General features: G+C 37.6%; 1 protein-coding gene across 7 annotated transcripts in view; it reads left to right on the forward strand.

Annotated features, from left to right (window-relative positions):
* The window catches only part of LOC101407458 (uncharacterized), a 57,094-nt gene extending 39,527 nt beyond the window's left edge, over positions 1–17,567 (forward strand). For 5 of the 7 annotated variants that reach the window (XR_015550719.1, XR_015550712.1, XR_015550716.1 and 2 more), the window contains one exon: positions 5,689–8,311. The gene's annotated coding sequence lies outside the window, so the exon portion shown is untranslated. The other 2 variants (XR_015550717.1, XR_015550718.1) reach the window with 2 other exon arrangements.
* The last annotated feature ends 3,166 nt before the right edge of the window (positions 17,568–20,733 follow it).

The raw sequence follows: 20,733 nt of genomic DNA on the forward strand, positions 1-20,733 counted from the left end.
TGCAGATGTATTTCATCTTCAGAGAGATTCACTAAAAGGACTCTGACTCTTGCTCTAGAATGCAGGTTTCTGATAAACTTTCAGATTATAAAACTGAGCTGGGTGAGAAGTTACAAAACTGTAACGGAGAAACTGATGGCCTCATGAAACTCCTAACAGAAAATCAAGAGTTGATATCATGGGACTGAATAAATTGATGAGGATGATTATAATTATGACTTTTCATTTAAAATATTGCTAACTTTTTAGTGTTTTGTTTTTTTCAGATTTAAGGAAACCTTTTTCTCTCTTCTCTTAAGCTAACTATGACTTATAACAATTCAGTAAATTATACTTTTGTAAGCAGATTTGAAACATTCGTCTTTTTCTCCTTACCTGATGCCTCCAGAATTTGGAAACTCCTAGTGAATGTTATTTTCATGGCAATGTAGTTATTTGTATAAGTTCAATAAGAATCTGATCTCCTTACAGCAGGACACAATTGGAAACATTGGTTATATTACCAAGGCTTTGACTGGAATGTCATTTGTAAAAAACATACATAGACTCAGATATGACAAGACAGCTTTTGAGGAACAAATATTGGACTTTGTGAAATAAAGCCTCTTTGAAATATTGGCTAGTACCTTGCTTATAGGGTTCCCAGCAACCTTACCAGGTGAGTAAAGATCACTTCCCTGACAGGTGCAAAGAACCCCAAGATATTTTGGGGACCTTAAGAAGAATTCACTCAAATCTGTAGGTATTGCAGGTGGAGTCTGATGACAAGTCCTTGGCTTGGCCTGGTCTTGAGAGGCCTATAAATTTCAATCTGAGATTCCTTCTAAAAAGTTCCAGCAAAGTAGATTTAAAAGAGCCTATACGATCAATTGCTATTCTTGCTGTACTTATGTAAATAATTATGCCAAGTTTATTAAAACTAGACTTATTTTGCGGACCAGTGAGTCTTAATTTGACAATCTTTGGTAAAAATAAGGGTGATTTTAGAGAGAAAAATTATGTTTTAATAGAAACTATAAAACACATTTGTCGATATTAGATTCTAGTTCTGTTAATTGTCTTTGAGGTTTTTGTTTTCTACCTGTAAACTGGACCAGATCCTGAATTCTTCTAGTCTCCTGAAATATCTGGCTACAAATCTCCAAACCAACATTTTCAGTTTTTTTCCATTATTTTCATTTGGGATCATTGAGGACTGAAACCACCCTTATTCCTAAAGCCAGAAAACTTGATATAAACTTAAGAAAGATCACCATGATGATCTTTTGCTATGTATGCCTATTGCTTTGTAAGCCACTCAAAAGATACCTGAATACCTGATGGCATCATCAGAGCTTCCTGGTTTGGGGGTTCAGGGATGACCTGGTGGGGAAAAAATTAGTGATAATTCCAGTTACTGTAATCTTTGTTGATATTTGCCTCTGTTGTGGTGTCTACTGTTGTCACAACTTATGCATAAATTTATAAGATAGGTTACTACAACCTCTTGTAAAACCCCATACTACAGTCTTTCTCCAGACACGGTTTCAGGCCAGTCCCATTACTCGGCTTCAAGCCCAACAATTTCATTCCTCCTCTTGTCCCTATGACGCCCCCATTCAGCAGGAAGTAGCTAGATGAGAATGATACGCAAATTCTTCAAGATTGAGGATGAACATAGAATAGGGTGGATTGAAACCAGTGCTGATATCAGTTCCCTTACATTAACCCCAGCATATATGGGGTTAAAAACCATAAACACCCATTCCCTTTCCTTGCTTCTTTAGTTACATTCATATGTAAATATTGGTTTCTTTAACCTTTGTATCCCTGAGCTTCACATATGCATGAAATTAGTGTTGAGATTAGAGCACTGACTACCTGCTCAGTAGTTAATTCTAAACTCACTGAGGCCAATTCAGACCTCTCTCAACTTGCATTTTTCTCTCTATCCTTTGAAGTTGTAAATTTCACCATGTCTTTAGAATGTCAACACCCTAGGAGACAATTGTTTCCAAGCTGATTCACGGCTTTTGCCATCTGCAAGAGTTTTCCTGTTTGGCCACCTTTTGGCAGCTCACAGCTATTGCCGACTGGAAGGGTTTCTCTGAGCCAACTATGGCTGCTGCTGTCTAAGTGTTCATTCTGTATCTGGTGAGTGCTCAAATTCTCTTTTGTGTCATTTGTCCAAATGGCTGTAGGCAGTGGGTCAGAAGTGCAGGTAACAACCTGGGGCTTGCAACTGGTGTCTCCTGTCTCTTTGTAAGTTAACATGAGAATTTTATCTTCTAAAAGATCCTGAGAAGTTCTTCCCTTAGGAACTCCAGCTGGGTTTATATTTAAGAACGACGGTCCTTCCTCTTGTAAATTTTTGTCCTGGTTGACCAATAATACAAAAGATGATTTAAAATTACAGTGGCCACTTTGGGGCTCTTTTGAGCTTCCAAAACTTGTCTTTTTGCACACTAGATTTGAGAACTGCAGACCAGACAAATTGAATGCAATCTTTAATTTCTAAAGAATCAAGTGTGCCACCTTCTGGCACACCTGCTTAAAAACTATGGTCCTGGAAGCCGTAAATATTTATAGAGAACAGCAAAATCTTACTAAGCTTGCTTTGTGTCCTGAGAGCTTGGCTTGGTAACTTTCAGGTTGGGGGCCCAGAACATGGTCAGAAATGCTGGTCGCACCCTGTTTGCAGCTAGGGTCCTACCAAACTGCTGCCAGCTCTCAGGGGAATTATGATGAACGTTAATTAGAAGGAACATTCCAATTAGATAAGATCATTTAAGTGTACTGAAAATCGAAGTCTTCAAAATTCCAAAATAGCCTTATTGAAAGTTTCATTGCAAAAAGCTAATAAAAAATTAAGATACAAGAGATACCTAAAAGAAAAGATTATACAAAAGTCCGTTAAATTAATGCCTTTACAAACACCCCCGTATCTACTTTTGAGGAGGGCCCCTCCCAGAGTTAATGAGACTCTGAGAGATTTTCTGGTAAACTGCTATGTTATTCCCTTAAACAGCCAAAGGAAAACTAGAATTAAAATTAATGGAGTTGTTTATTATTGCCAGTAACATTTACTGTTTGTCCTGTCTAAAACCTGACAAGATATTTGAAAGGATTTGGTAACTTATTATCAGAAATTTTGACAAATTAGAAGGTGATAGAGCCTGATAGGATTTTTTTAAGGCTTTTCCCCCTACTAAACTAAAATAAAACTTTGTACCCAGAGGGAAAGAAACAAATTAAAGATAATGTAGTTGGATGGGTATGCCTGTCCTTTGATAAGCAACTAACCTCCCGAGTTTATCTCAAAAAGCTTATAACCTCTCCAGGAGCTGTTATCTAGACCATCTCTAATTCCTAAGACTGAAGGGAAAAAAGTGGAGAAGAAGGTTTTGGAGATGTAGACTGCTATGGAAGCATCTTTGCCCAAAAATCTAAGGAAAATTTTAAAACAGACGCCATAAGATCTTTGTATCTACCTGTATATTTATGTATGTGTCTATATATGTATGTTATAAATATGTAATGTTTTTCTACCTCCAGATGGTATTATCAAGACTTGTTTGTAAGAGAGCTCCATTTAATTGACTTAAAACAAGTGCTATATAAATTGATATACTCCCAAAAACAAACAAAAAAAAATAGCAGAAACTAGCCCAAATGAATTTCAAGATCATGTGATCTAGGGAACTATTGGGTGTTAAACCTAATTTAAATTTGTTGAGTTTATTAAAATAAGCATGTCTTTAGAGTTATCAGCATTGAATATAAATTTTTTGTTCTACCTAGGTTTACAAAAAGTTAAACAAATTCATGTTATCTCTGTTACAAAACTTGACAACAACAAAAAATTCATGGCTGACTTTGTCTAATAATGTCTCAAGAAGTCTTTGTAGATACTCTAAACATAGCTATTGGGAACAAGTAAACTAAACAGATGGAAGTAAGATAAAAAGTTTGGGGGTGAACTTTTTAACAGTAATTATGTGTTATGGTATGTGCATTTAAAAAATAGCTTCCAAAATCATTTTGGTAACTTGAAACCTTAGAGGTTTGCTAACTTAAGTTAAATGATAGAAATTTGTTGAGTATCTTGATCATTTCCTAATAAGATAAAATATTAGACATTAATTACTAAGTATAGGTTTATCTACTTTTGGCTTCTTACTACATAAAAATTTTAGAATATTTGGGTTTATTAATGAACATGTTTTGTATCATGCTGAGAAATTTTCTATGAGAAAGCACATTTCTAGAAAATATTTATAAGTCTGCCAGTCCACAGAATGGTAATGTCAAAGACAGTTTATAATTGCTTACTTCTTAGTTTTTACTAAAAATTAAAGTTTCTAAAAGCTAAGGATTCTAATTAATATATGTGATCAAAGCTAGTAAAAATTAATAAGGGAAACATCTTTATATTAGAAACTTGGCCTGATTAAATGAAAATAAGAATACTCACTGAGAGTTTCTGAGTTCTGGAGGAATCAGGGAGGGAGAAAAAGTAAATGTTTCATCTTTATTCAGAAGGGTATAATTTACCAAATTATTGATAACTTAAGAGAAAAGATTTCCTTAAATCTAGAAAAGGAAACCTTACAAGGAAAATAAGATGTATGTTTTCAGTAAAGAAGGTATAAATAATGGAGATATTTTTGTTTGTTTTGTTAAGAAAGTAAATTTTTCCTAAAGTACAACTGGTTATGGAAAAGAGGAAAGTAATTTTTGTCCTAAGGAGAGGCTAGGAAGGAGAGAAGGCATGGGACAAATCTTGAATCTAAAAAAGTAGGTTATAGAAGGTTTGTGGAAGAGGAACCCTGAGAAAAGACTTTTGTGCATGGTCAAGTTGGCTAAGATTGAAATGAATTTAATTAAGTAAATGAATTTTAATACCAAAAGCAAGCTGGTGCAAAATTAGAGTTTTGTTTTCTCTCTCTTAAAAGGAGTTTTCTTGGACTTTTAGTCTGCTCTTGATAAAGAGATTATGAAATGTTTTTCTTTACCTTTGAGTAAACCTACCTAAAAGGCAGAAATTCTGTGTTTTGTCAAAATAATTTCCTATGTTCAGAAAGCTGAAGTCTCTATTAAGAGAGCTAAGTTTTTTCTTTTTAAACTGTTTAACTCTCTATGTTTGCTGTTAACATCTTCCAGTGTCACTTTGGTTAAATGGATAACTATGCATTGTTTCACAGTGACTTATGATCCTATTTGACCAAGTGTTTTAAAATTTTTTGATATTTTTGACAAACTTCACAAAATTCAAATCCTAAATAAAATCTTCTTTTTTTGTGACCTGAAGGTTACTTTGAGAATTTCCAGTGGGCCTCTGGGACTTCTCAAAGAATTTGTTCTCTCATCCTATAAAAAGGGAGATATTAAAATAATTAGGCTTATTTGGTATGTTAAATTGAATGGGAAGCGTTGTCAAATAAATGATAAACCTTATGTCATATTGTGTGGGTGAATGTTATTAATAAAAATTATATAAAATTTCTAAAATTCTTATATGTCCTGGTATAATGTTATCAGTCATAATTCTAGCTATTACCTTAAAATGTTATATGTCACAGAAATTACCAATTTTTCTTGTCAATTGCATTGTAATGAGATCTTTAATCATGCCACTTTAAGTCTTTTGTCATTTAAAGATAGTTATTATTTTACTCTGATGCTTTTGCAAATATGTTTCCTCTTCAGAGAGATCCATGGAAAGGACTCTGACACTCTAGAATATAGGATTCTGATAAAATTTCAGATCATAATACTGAACTGGGTAAGAAATTACAGAATTCTAATGGAGAGGCTGATGGCTTCATAAAACTGCTAACAAAAGGTCAAGAACAAATATGAATTCCATGGGACTGCATGAACTGAGGAGGATGCTCTAATATTTTGTTTTTCAAGATTTAAAGAAATCTTTCCTCTTAAGCTATCAATAATTTGGTAAATTATACCTTTGTGAATAAAGATGAAACATTTACTTTTTCTCCCTCCTTGATTCCTCCAGAACTCAGAAACTCTCAGTGAGTGCTCTTATTTTCATTTAATCAGGCCAAGTTTTTAATATAAACAAATTACCTTTACTGCAATTATCTTCTGGGAAAAAAAATTTTTGAGGGTAATTGTAGAGAGAAAAATTACATTCACACCTTTGTAGATATTAGATTCTAGTCTTACACTAGTATGACAGCTACTGTAAGTCTCTAATGTCTGATACTCAAGCCTATCATAACAGGTTAGGGAAGCTTTCTTGGATTCCAATTTAAAAGATCCTGCTGATCACAGTCTAGAGCCTGGTGACTGGGTATTCTGGAAGCATCATCAGGGGAAGACAGCCCTCCAACCTCATTGGAAATTACCTTACCAAGTGCTCCTAACCACTGATGCTGCTGCAGAACTAGAATGCGTTTAACCTTGGAGATACCTCTCACAGCTAAAGAAGGCTCCACCTGACGTTTGGTCCTGTATGGAGGTTGGAGACCTCCAAATCAAATTGACTAGGAAGAGAAGCAACTGACATCTGAGACAGACAGCTTTCCCCCAGATGGTCAGACCGGGCCTGTATACCTTTTACTTGCTCTTGCTTCTTACCTTTCTTTTCTCCCTCTCTTTCTTGGAAAGACAATACTGTTATCTGCATCTCCCAATCTATTACAAATGGGGGAAATCTTTCTGACTATTGGATTTGTCATCAGAAGCCTCATCCTATACGTGAATCTAGAGATCCTTTAGTACATTTAATTACCAATCTCTCTGCCATTACTTTCCTAATTCCTTGTGCTAAGTGTCTAGAACTCCTTTCGTAACCGATCAAATCTTTGATTTAGTCAATCTCATTATAATGACTCCATGATTTGTGCTCCCTTAGGGTTTATTTTCACTTGTACTTGGCAGAAAGACCTATGGGGAACACACTATTTAAATCCCTATCAAACTAAAGGTCATTATGCAATTGGATTATTGGTTACACCTATTTTGTTATATGATCAATCAGAAGCTTGGCATAGGGCATCACCTTTGAATCTACTTCACAGACTAAAATGTGAAACTAGTTGCATGCATAGTCAAGAGTGTTTAATGCCTGGTGGTATCAACCCCATTTTTGGAAAAACACTTTTTCCTTGGGTAGACACTGCCATGAATGAATATATGATCAGAAATTTATCTAAAACCCTGGAGAATATTGCTAAATCTGCCACTAAAGCAATAACTGCCAAAGATAAATCTTTGGATACCCTTGCACGACTTATATTAGACAATAGAATTGCTCTTGATTACCTCCTAGCTGAACAAAATGGGGTTTGTTTTGTGATAAACACCTCTTGTTGTACTTGGGTAAACACCTCTGGTAAAGTAAAACATGAACTAGATCAAATCTGAGCACAGGCCTAATGGTTAAATGCAGTGCCCACTGACATTTCATAGTTCTTTGATCTCTTTAGCTGGCTACCCTCATGAATTGCCTCCTGGTTCAGACCTATTCTCCAATTTGGACTTAGCGTTTTGTTTATTATTATAGGAATTCTCACTGTTGTAAAACTTTGTCTCTTATGTATAGCTCGATGTTATAAAAACACCACTCAGATAATGGTCACTCAGCACTTTGAAATGATTACTAAGGCTTATGAGCCTTCACCTGAGAAACTTTGAGGAACTACAATGTTTATTCGTAAAGGAACTTGACAGTAAGGCTTTTCTCTGCTCTGGCAGTCTTGTTGCTCAAATGTGGCCTAAGGCTCCTCAGGAAACCATTTTCTCTTATGTGGGACATGACATACTGAGAATGCACCTCCCTGGCAACGAGGGATCAACGATGCTTTGATGGCTGATCAGCAATGCTTTCCAATAGTCGAACAGCAGTGCTTTCAAATGGTTCATCAGCGATGCTTTCAAAGAAAGATCTCGATCAAAAGGGGAAAATGTCAAAATTGATTATAGTGGAGGCATTTTAAAATGGAGTTGGAGTTGCTTTTCCAGAGAAACTGCTTTGCTGTCTTGAACTTTGGACTGGGCCAAAATTGCAATTGTTTTACAAGCAATTGTTTGAGAAGTCAGCAGGAGAATGGACATCCTGATCAAAGACTGAGGATTATGGGCTTTCTGAAGATAGAATCAATGTTTAGATAAATCACTGTTTAGCCAAGACTAGCTCTCTGCCTTCAACTCCAGTTAAAATTCTTTGTTATACAACCTCCCTTCTTTGCCTTTAGAAGCTCCTGACTTTTACTCCCTGGCAGGACACTATTTGGGTTTCTGTCTGAATCTGTGCTCCCTGAACTGCAATTCTGAGACCCCAAATAAATTTTTTGCTTCTCTTGAAGTTTATGCCTTTTATTCGTTGACAAAAGCTGAGTGTTTTGGGGGCTCATCTCTAAGGCGAAGGTCTTAAAAGTTGGGGTGCCAGATGTGGGATTCAAATTCATTGCTTTTCATGGAGAAGTTCAAAGTTGTAAGTTCCCTCCTGATGGTGGTTTGTCACACTGGGGGTGGGGTTTATGGCAAGATTGTATCTCAGCCTCTCGTACCCATTTTGATGTGGGTTTTTTCTTGTTCACCCGATGTGTAGGAGTCACTCAGCTAGTTTCTGGGTTTCTTTCAGAGGAAATTGTTACATACGTAGCTGTAGATTGGGTGTGTCCATGGGAGGAGTTGAGTTCAGAATCCGCCTACATTGCCATCTTGAACCAGGACCTCTTTTGCAAAGATTTCCTCCCAGTCAGTGGCTTATCTTTGCATTCTCTTGACATTGTTTTTCACAGAGCAAAAGTTTTTAATTTTAATGAAGTTTAGCTTATCCATTATTTCTTTCATGGATCATGCCTTTGGCACTGTATTTGAAAACTCATAGCCATACCCAAGGTCCTCTAGGTTTTCTCCTATGTCATCTTCTAGGAGTTTTATAGTTTTGCATTTTACATGTAGGTTTATGATCCATTTTGAGTTAAGTTTTGGGAAAGGTGTATGTGGGTTGTCCACTTTTTTTCAGGTACCTTTTTATTAAGGTATAACTGACAAATTGTAATATATTGAAAGTGTACAATGTGGTGATTTAATAAATGAATACACAGTGAAAGAATTCCCACCGTTGAGTTAAATAACACATCCATCACCTATTTACATTTTTTTTTTGGTGAGAATACTTAAGTTCTATTCTTTTAGCGAATTTCGATTATACAATACAGTATTATCAGTTGTAGTCACCATGTTTTACATTAGATCCTCACACTTTATTCATCTTATAACTGAAAATTTGTACCTTTTACCAGACTCTCCCTATTTTATCCCCCCCCCACCCAGCCCCTGGCAACCACCATTCTACTCTCTGTTTCTGTTTGAATTTTTTTTTTTTTTTTTAGATTCCACATGTAAGTGATAACATGTAGTATTTGTCTCTTTCTCTGGCTTATTTCACTTAGCATAGTGTCCTCCAGGTTCATCCATGTTGTCACAAATGGCAGGATTTCCTTTTTTTCAAAGCTGAATAATATTCCATTATATATATATATATATATATATATATATATATGCGCCACATTTTTGTTCTCAATTCATACATCAGTGGACATTTAGTTTGTTTCCATACCTTGGCTACTGTGAATAATGCTGCAGTGAACATAGGAGTACAGATATCTCTTCGAGAATTTGTTTCATTTGGATATATACTCAGAAGTGAGATTGCTGGATCATATGGTAGTACTATTTTTAATTTCTTGAGAAACCTCCATTCTGTTTTCCAAAATGGCTGTACCTATTCCTACCAACATTGTATAAGAGTTTTCTTTCTTCCACATCCTTACTGACGTTTCTTATCTCTTGTCTTTAGATAATAGATATCCCAACAAGTGTGAGGTGATATCTCATTGTGGTTTTGATTTGCATTTCCTTAATGGTTAGTGATGTTGAGCACCTTTTCGTGTACCTGTTGACCATTTTTATGTCTTCTTTGGAAAAATGTCCATTCAGGTCCTTTGCCCATTTTGTTAATTGAGTTTTTTTTCTATTGAGTACTGTAAGTTCCTTGATATTTTGGATATTATCCCGTTATCTGACACGTGGTTTGCAAATATTTTCTCTTATTCCATAGGTTGCCTTTTCATTTTGTTGATTATTTCTTTTGCTGTGCAGAAGGTTTTTAGTTTGATGTAGTTCCACTTTTTTTATTTTTGCTTTTGTTGCCTTTGCTTTTGGTATCAAATCCAAAAAATTATTGCTAAGACCAATGTCAAGGAGCTTACCCCCTATGTTTTCTTCCCGGAATTTTTCAGTTTCAGGTGTTACATTCAAGTCTTTAATCTATTTTGAATTGATTTTTCTGTGTTGTGTAAGATAAGGGTCCAGTTACATTCTTCTGCAGGTGGATATCTAGTTTCCTCAACACCTTTTATTGAAGAGACTATCCTTTTCCATTTGTGTATTCTTGGCTTATTTATCAAAAATTAATGGCCCAGATATGCATGGGTTTATTTCTGGGTTCTCTATTCTGGTTTTATTAATCTATGTGTCTGCTCTTATGTCAGTACCATATTGTTTTGATTAATACAACATTGTAATATAGTTTAAAATCAGGAGGCTTGATGCCTTCACTTTTGTTCTTCCTTCACAAGATTGCTTTGGCTATTTGGGTTCTTTAGTGGTTCCATATGAATTTTAGGATTGTTTTTCCTATTTTTTTGAAAAATGCCATTGAAATTTTGATAGAGATTTTATTGAAACTGTAGATTGCTTTGGGTAGTATGGACATTTTAACAATATTAATTCTATCAATCCATGAACATGGAATATCATTCCAATTATTTGTGTCCTTCAGTTTCTTTCATTAGTGTTTAATAATTTTTGGTATACAGATCTTTCATCTTGTTGGTTAAATTTCTTCCTACGTATTTTATTGTTTTTCTTTTTTTTTTGTTTTGTGAGGAAGATCGGCCCTGAGCTAACATCTGCCAATCCTCCTCTTTTTTTTTTTTGCTGAGGTAGACTGGCCCTGGGCTAACATCCATGCCCACCCTCCTCCACTTTATATGGGATGCTGCCACAGCATGGCTTGACAAGTGGTGCGTTGGTGCGCGCCTGGGATCCGAACCGGTGAATCCCGGGCCGCTGCAGCGGAGCCTGCACACGCCTAACCGCTTGTGCCCCCGGGCCGGCCCCAGTATTTTATTGTTGTGGATGCAATTGTAAATGGAATTATTGTCTTAATTTCTCTTTCCGATAGTTCATTGTTAGTGTATAGAAACTCAACTGATTTTTGTATATTGATTTTGTATCCTGCAATTGAGATAGTTTTTGTATATGTTATAATGTAGAAGTCAAAATTCATTATTTCCCGTGTTGATATCCAGATATCACAACACCATTAGTTGAAAAGACTATTCTCTTCCTACTGAACAGTCTTGGTACCCTTCTCAAAAACTATTTGACGATAAATACATAGTCTTATTTTTTAACTTTCAATTCTATTCCTTTGATTTATATGTCTAGCCTTATGCCAGTACCACACTGCTTTGATTATTGTATCTTTGTAGAAAGTTTTTAAATTGGAAAATTTTAGTCCTCCAAGTTTGTTTTTCTTTTTCAAGATGTTTTTGGCTATTCAGAGTTCCTTGCAATTTCATATGAATTTTAGGATCAGCTTGCCCAATTCTGCAAAAATGTTAGTTGGAATTTTGAAAGAAATTGCATTAAATCTGCAGATCAATTTGGGGAGGGTGGCCATCTTAATACTAAATGTTTCAAATCTATGAACACAGAATGTCTTAACATTTATTTAGGTATTCTTTAATTTCTTTCAGCAATGTTTTGTAGTTTTTAGTATACAAGAATTTTGCCTCCTTGGTTAAATTTATTCTTAAGTATTTTATTCTTTTTGATTCTATTGTAAATGGAATTGTCATCTTTTTTTTTTTTTCACTGAGGAAGACCGGTTCTGAGCTAACATCTATTGCCAATCCTCCTCCTTTTTTTTTCCCCCCAAAGCCCCAGTAGATAGTTGTATGTCATAGTTGCACATCCTTCTAGTTGCTGTATGTGGGACGTGGCCTCAGCATGGCCGGAGAAGCAGTGCATCGGTGTGTGCCCGGGATCCAAACCCAGGCCGCCAGTAGCAGAGCGCGTGCACTTAACCACTAAGCCACGGGGCCGGCCCAAGGAATTGTCGTCTTAGTTTTCTTTTCACATTGTTCATTGTTAGTGTATAGAAATGTCACTGAATTTTTGTATGTTGACCTTGAACTTTACTGAACTTTTTTATTAGATCTTATAGTTTTTTTGGTGGATTCTTCAGGGTTTTCTCTGTGAGGTTATGTCATCTGCAAATAGAGATAGTTTTATTTCACTGTGGATGCCCTTCTTTCTTCCTTTTTCTTGCTTAATTCCTCTGGCTGGAACTTCCAATACAATGTTGAATAGAGGGGGCAAAAGTGAACATCCTTGTTTGTTCCTTATCTTAAGGGGAAGGCTTTCAGTCTTTCACATTAAGTATGATGTTAGCTGTGGGTTTTTCATACATGCCCTTTATCATGTTGGGGAAGTTCCCTTCTATTCCTAGTTTGTTGAGTGTTTTTATCATAAAATGGTGCTGGATTTGTTAAATGCTTTTTCTACATCTGTTAAGATGATCATGAGTTTTTCCCTTCGTTTGGTTAATATGATGTATTACATTGATCCTTTTTCTTTCAGTTTTATTGAGATATAATTGACATACAGCACTGTATAAGTTTAAGGTGTATAGGATAATGACTTTATTTACATATATTGTGAAATGGTTACCACAATAACTTTAGTTAACATCCATTATCTCATATAGATACAAAAAAATGTTTTCTTTCCTTGTGATGAGAACTTTTAGGATTTACTCTCTTAGCAACTTTCATTACATCCCAGTATTTATTTATCTTATAACTGGAAGTTTGTACCTTTTGATTATCTTCATCCAATTACCCCATTGCCTACCCTCTGCCTCTGGTAACCACAAATCTGATCTGTTTTTCTATAAGTTTGGGGTTTATTTGTTTTTTTTTTTTTAGATTCCACATGTAAGAGATCATATGGTAATTGTCTTTCTCTGTCTGACTTATTTCACTTGTAGGTTGTATTCAGCAGTGGGCAGCGTTACAAATTAGCTTCCTTCCTGGGGTGGGAGGGGGACTGCAGAGCATGCCGCAAGGCTGGCAGGACTCTTGTTTGGGGAGCTAATCAGGCAGACCTGTGCAGCAAACTCTCTGGCCAGACAGAGTTGCCAACTTGTCTCTGCAGATAGGTAGAGCCACTGGCCAGGCTCTCTGCTCAAGTGCTGCTGGGCCAAGCAGTTTTCCACATGGCCAGGCCAAGCTTCCTGGTTGGGTGGGGCCAGCAGTTACACTCAGCAATGGGAGGGACTATGAATTGGCTCCCCTGCCTGGGTGGCGTAGGAGAACTGGATCCAAGTCCAGCAAGGCTCTTTGTGGTCTTCACTCAAGCTGACCCTCGCCCCAAGTTCACTGACCTGTTGGGGCCACTGGCTTTGGTCTGGGGATGATCAGCTCTGCTTGCCAGGCTCCCCACTTGAGTGTTGCAGTGCTAGGCAGCTACCAAGGTGTTTCAGCCAGGCTTTCTGGTCAGGCAGGGCCAAGAGCTACACTCAGCAGTGGTGAGATCATGACTTAGCTCCCATGCTTGGGTGGAGAGGCAGACCAGTCTCCAGGGCCAGCAAGGGTCTTTGTTTGAGGTCTCAAATCAGGCACAACTGCACCCTGCCAAGTTCCCTGGTCAGACTGTGCCACTGTCTTGGCTCTGTAGATGAGCAAAGCTGCTAGTTGGGAGTACTACTTGGTCATTGTGAGTAGGAATTTGATCTGCCAAGATCGGAGTGCTGATTGATACAAGCCCCTCCCCCTTCTCTGTCACAACCTGATTCCCAGTGGTCAAGCTTTGAAGACTTCCCCATAATCCCCATGAGATGAGATCAGAGTGGGACACCCAAGAAATGACCCACAATGCTGGGGGAGCTGGATGTCCACCCTGGGCTCTCTTTTCCCACTTGATGAGCTATAGGCTCAGGGGAGCCCCTTTGTTTTAGTGCTGTGCTGGCCTAGGGGACGGGCAATGCTGTCATCATGTATCCGCTCCTTACCCTTCTAATGTGGTCCCTCTAGGTCTCAGTGGTGCCAGGGGGGGTGCTTCAGCCTCACCTCTGAGTTCTAGGATTTTCACAGTGGTGTTTTGTCCGTGGATAGTTGTTGTTCTTCTTGTGAAGGGGAGCATAGTCACGAATGACCTATGTCACCATATTGGTCACATTGATTTTTGTAAATTGACCACCCTTCCATTTATGAGATAAATCCCATTTGGTCATGGCATATAACATTTTTATATGCTGCTGGATTCAGTTTATAGTATTTTGTTGAGAATTTTTGCATGTATATTCTTAAGGGATTTTGATCTATCATCTTTTCTTGAAATGTCTTTGTCTGGCTCTGCCACTGGCCCCATAGAAGGAGTTAGGAAGTGTTCCCTTCTCTTCTATTTTTTGAAAGAGTTTGAGAAGGATTGGTATTCTTTAAATGTTTGGTAGAATTCACCAATGAATCCATATGGTCCTGCGCTTTTCTTTTTTGGGAGGTTTTTGATGACTAATTTCTTTACTTGTTGTAAGCTTGTTATTTACTTGTTACTTCCCATAGACTGAATGTTTGTGTCCCCCCCCAAAGTTCACGTGTTGAAACCTAATCCCCCAATGTGATGGTATTTGGAAGTGGGGCCTTTTGGAGGTGATTAAGTCATAAAGGCAGAGCTCCATGAATGGGATTAGTAACTTTACAAGATAGACCCAGAGAGCTCTCTTGTCCCTTCCACCATGTGAGGACACAGTTAGAGCTGTCTGTGGACTAGGGAGTGGATGCTCACCAGACACCAAATCTGCCAACACCTTGATCTTAGACTTCCTAGGCTCCAGAACTGTGCAAAATAAATGTTTGTTGTGTAAGCCACCTGGTCTATGGTATTTTTGCCCAAACAGACTAAGGCAGGTCTATTCAGATTTTTTCTTACTTTTTGAGTCAGTTTTGGTAGTTTGTGTATGTCTAGGTATTTGTTCATTTCATCTAGGTTATCTAATTTGCTGACATATAATTGTTTATAGTATTCCTATATAATTCTTTATATTTTTGTAAGGTCAGATGTAATGTGCTTTTTCATTCTTGAATGTAGTTATTTGAGTCTTCTCTCTTTTTTACTCATTCAGTCTTGGTAAAGTGTTGTCAATGTTGTTGATCTTTTCAAACAACAAACTTTTGGTTTTGTAGATTCTCTCTGTTGGTTTTCTATTCTCTATTTTGTTTATCTCCACCTAAATCTTTTTTCTCTGCTTTGTGCTTGCTTTAGATTTAATTCACTTTTATTTTTGTAGATTCTTATGGAGGAAAGGTACTTATTGATTTGAGATTTTTCTTCTTTTTTAATGTAGGTGTTTACAGCTATAAATTTCCCTCTTACAGGACACTGCTTTCACTGTGTCCTGTAAGTTTTGGTATGTTGTGCTTTTGTTTTCATTCATCTCAAAGTATTTTCTTATAATTTTATTTATTTATTTATTTATTTATTTATTTATTTATTTATTTATTTATTTTCTCCCCAGAGCCCCAGTAGATAGTTGTTGCTGTATGTGGGACGCAGCCGGAGAAGCGGTGCGTCGGTGCGCGCCCGGGATCCGAACCCGGGCCGCCAGTAGCAGAGCGCGCACACTTAACCGCTAAGCCACGGGGCCGGCCCTCAAAGTATTTTCTAATTTCCTTTGTGATTTCTATTTTGACTCATTGGTTTCCTAGGAGTTATGTTTAATTTCCACATATTTGGAATTTTCCAGATTTAATTCTGTTACTGATTTCTGGTTTCATTTGTCATCAGAGGATATACTTTGTATGATTTCAATTTTTCAAAAATTTATTGGGACTTGTTTTGTGGTTAATACATAGTCCTGGAAAATGTTCCATGTGAACTTGAGAAGAAGGTGTATTTTGTTGTTGGGGAGAGTGTGCTATAGATATCTAGCTTACTGGGATTAGCAGCTACTGATAGAGCCTGGTAGGAGCACTTAAAGAGTAATTCCAAGTCCCATTTGCCTTCATTTTCCCATTAGTGGTCCTCAAATCCAGAAAGCTCAGTGTTACCATGGGCCTACAACCCTAATTCTGACCCCACAATTTTCTGCTCTGACAGGTAAAGTGGACTGATGGAAATTCTTTGCATCCTTATGTGGGTAAAAGGACATACATCCTTATGTGGTAAGCTCTGGGATAACAAGTGTTGGCAAGGATGTGGAGAAAAGGGAACTCTTGTGCACTGTTGATGGGAATGTAAATTGGTGCAGCCACTATGGAAAACAATTGGAGCTTCCTCCAAAAATTTAAGATAGAACTGCCATATCACCCAGCAGTCCCACTTCTGGATATATATCCAAAGGAATTGAAATCAAGATCTTGAAGAGATATCTGAACTCCCACATTCATTGCAACATTATTCACAATAGCCAAGATATGGAGACACACAATAGCCAAGATATGGAGACAACCTAAGTGTCGATCAACAGATGAATGAATAAAGAAGATGTGGGTATATGTACACAATGGAATATTATTCAGCCATGAAAAAGAAGGAACTCCTGCCATTGCAACAACTTGGATGAACGTTGAGGGCATTATGCTTAAGTGAAATAAGTCAGATAGAGAAAGGCAAATACTCTATGATATCACTTATTGGGGAATCTAAAAAAGCCAAACTCATAGAAACAGAGAGTAGAGTGGTGGTTGCCAGGGGTGGGGGCTGGGCGAAATGGGGTGATACTGGTCAAAGGGTACAAACTTCCAGTTATAAGATTGACAAGTTCTGGGGATCTAATGTACAGCATGGTGATTGTAGCTAATAATACTGTATTATATACTTGAAACTTGTTGAGAGACTAGATCTTAAATGTTCTCTCCACAAAAAAGAAATATAATTATGTGACAGGATGGAGGTGGTAGCTAATGCTATGGTGGTAATCATATTGCAATATACAAATGTATCAAATCAACATGTTATACACCTTAAACTTACACAACGTTATATGTCAACTATGTCTAAATAAAGCTAGAAAAGAAGACTAGGTTCTAGGATATCAATAACTGTTAACTGGATTGTAAAATAGAGAATGCAAATGAAATTGCTTCACTTATTAAAATGATCGCAAAGATTTCCTGAAGTTCATGCATTTGCTCCCCATCCTGAGTCCATGCAATGTATTTATTTTAGGTACTTGTGCAATAATTTGTGTTCTCTGCAATCAAGTCAGTCATATGTTCTGAGATATATTTTATACAGGAGCATTACTTCCTGTGATACCCTCAAGCTTACTACTCAGGGCAAGACGTTCTATTATATGACACACAATTTTAAAAGGATCAATTTGATCTCTGGGAGACTGACAGGGAAATAGACAATAACCTTTTAGCAGCACTTTTTTGGGAGGATCAATGACAAGACGGTAACAATAATAATTAACATTTCTATAACACTTTACAATTTAGAAAATGCTTTGTAAATACTGTCTTACATTTTGAGTTTTGAGAACCTTTATTTAGTTTGATTTCTATAATAAAAAAAAAGAATAATTGACTAATTGCTGGAGACTGTGGATTAGCTTGAGAGATAAAAATTTGGGGGGGCTCAGCCTTATAGGGACCACACATTTTCATGAGTTTTATCTCCAGGAGCCCCACCAGGTTCTCGGGGTGAAAATCAGAGAAAAATCCTCTCCTGCTTCTAGCAGGGAGGAGGTGAAAGTAACCATTTGGAAATATATCCAGATGCTCTGTTCACTTTAAAAAGGCCTGCTCTCGGGCCGGCCCCGTGGCTTAGCGGTTAAGTGCGCGCCCTCCGCTGCTGGCGGCCCGGGTTTGGATCCCAGGCGAGCACCAACACACTGCTTCTCCGGCCATGCTGAGGCCGCGTCCCACATACAGCAACTAGAAGGATGTGCAACTATGACATACAACTATCTACTGGGGCTTTGGGGGAAAAATAAATAAATAAAATCTTTAAAAAGGCCTGCTCTCAAGAGAAACTATTTTTCCAGAGCCTAACTTTTGTTTATCAGAGCCTAAACAACCTGGGAGTGGGGAAGTACCCAATTCCAGCACCCTCTACCTTCTTCTTTCACATAAGGGGGAATGATAATCAGAAACACTTGTGAAGGTCACAGCCCAGGGACACAAGCTCAATAAAAGACTGATACCAAATCAAAGGATTATAGAATGCCTCCCCTGCCCCCACACCTTACCATCACATTAACAGGACTCCTGTGTAATAACAGGGTGTTACAGCTGAAAGAACTGCAAGCCTCAGACCCTATTTAAGAAGCAGGCTTTAGGGAAATCTAAAGATAAGAGGGGGTAGACAAAAACAAGGATGGTAGAAGAAATTTTAGTGAATGACGCTACTACTACAACAAACAGTAAACAGCTTAATTCCTAGCCAAATAAACATAAAATCTCATGCTAACGGCCTATTTACCTCAGTTCATTTTATCAGCTTTCAACAAAATTTATAAGACAGGCTAAAAAGAAAAAACAGTCTGATGAGACAAGGCAAGCATCAGAATCAAACTCATATATGACAGAGATTTTGGATTTATGAGACCAGGTGTTCATAATAACTGATTAATATGCTAAGGGCTCTGTCTTTGCTCAGGGTGCTATAACAAAATATCACAGACTGGTGGGTTAAATGACAGAAATTTATTTCTCACAGTTCTGGAAACTGAGATGTCCACGATCAAGATGCCAACTGATTTGGTTTCTGGTGAGAGCTTTCTTCTTGACTTGTGGATGGCTGCCCTCTTGCTGTGAACTCACACAGAGAGGAGAGGAGGAAGGAGAAAGGGAGTGGGATAGACAGAGAGGGAGCAAGCTCTGTTGTCTCTTTCTCTTCTTATAAGGCCACCAGCCCTATTGGATTAAGGCCCCACCCTTATGACCTCATTTAACCGTTATCACCTAACAGGCCCTATCTCCAAATACAACCACATTGAGGGTTACGGCTTCAACGTGAATTTTGGAGGGAGAACACATTTAGTCCATAAAATTCTGCCCCAGCCCTGTAAAATTCATCTCCTTGCATGTAAATACATTCATTCCATCCCAACGACCTCAAACTTTTTAACTCGTTCCAGCATAAACTCTAAAGACCAAAGCCTCATCTAAATATCATCTAAATCAGATATGGGTGAGACTCCAGGTATGATTTATCCTGAGGAAAAATTCCTCTTCTCTGAACCTGTGAAACCAGATAAGTAGGTGCTTCCAAAATTCAGTGGTGGGACAGGCATAGGATAGACATTCCCATTCCAGAAGGTAGAAATAAGAAGGAATAGGTGATGGGCCCAAAACATGGCAAGGCAAATTCTAATAGATCTTAAGGTTTGTGAGTAATCCTCTTTGGTTTTATGCCCTGCCTTCTGGACCCCTGGGTTGGCAGTCTCTCTTCAGGATCCATTAGGGTGACAGTCCCACCTCTGCAGCTCTGCCAGGCAGGGGTCACTCTCCCAAGGCTCTACCAGGGCTGGATCACTCCCCTCAAGGCTCTACTGGACTAGGGTCTCACCCCCAAGGCTCTGAAGGGTGGCTCAGCCCCCAAGGCTTCAGTGAGAGGTTTTCTGGCCTGTTGAAACTGAGGCAATGGCTCCACTCTTTGAAATGGAGGAGGCAACCCTGATGATTTTTGAATTGCTTTTGTAGTCATTCTTTCATTTTGAAGAATAGTGCATGTTCACAGCAGAATAGCTCTCTTGTCTAGTCTTGTAGGATCTAAGTCCAACAGCCTTCCTTTATTTCTCTTTTTTCTTGTCCCCTTTAGTACCAGTTGGCAGTGTTTCTGCCATTCTTCTCAAGCTCCTTGGAACCTTCACCAAGATAGGCCACATTCTGGGCCATAAAACACACAAATTTAGAAGAATAGACATCAGATAATGTCTTCTCTAAGACCATAATGGAATTAAACTGTAAAGCAATAACAGAAGGATAACTGGAAAATTCCAAAATATGTGGAAATTAAACAACACAGTTTTAAATAACACATGGCTGAAAGAAGAATCTCAAGAGAAATTTAAAAATACTTTGAACTAAATGAAAATGAAAACACTACATCAAAATTTGTGTGATGCAGTGAAAGCAGTGCTTATAGGGAAATTTATAGCATTGAGTGTTATATATTAGAAAATATATTATTAGAATATATATTAGAGGGCCGGCCCCGTGGCTTAGCAGTTAAGTGCGCACGCTCCACTGCTGGCGGCTCGGGTTCAGATCCCGGGCGCACACCGACGCACCGCTTCTCTGGCCATGCTGACGCCGCGTCCCACATACAGCAACTAGAAGGATGTGCAGCTATGACATACAACTATCCACTGGGGCTTTGGGGGAAAAATAAATAAAATTATAGAAAAAAAAGTATATATTAGAAGAGAAGATCTAAAATCAATAATTTATGTTTCCATCTTAGGAAACTAGAGTAAGAAGAGCAAATTAAGTCCAAACTAAGTAGAAGAAAAGTAATAATAGAGTGAAAATCAATTAAATTAAAAAGAAAATCAATAGAGAAGAAAAATTAAACCAAAAGCTGGTTCTTTGAAAAGATCAATAAAATTGATAAGCCTCTAGCCAGTGTAACAAAGAAAAAAAAGACACAAATTACTAATATCAGAAATGAAAGAGGGGAGATCATTATAGGTCCTAT

The sequence above is a fragment of the Ceratotherium simum genome, chromosome X (assembly GCF_057802395.1).
Source record: "Ceratotherium simum simum isolate JZ-2026a chromosome X, ASM5780239v1, whole genome shotgun sequence".
NCBI lineage: Eukaryota > Metazoa > Chordata > Mammalia > Perissodactyla > Rhinocerotidae > Ceratotherium > Ceratotherium simum.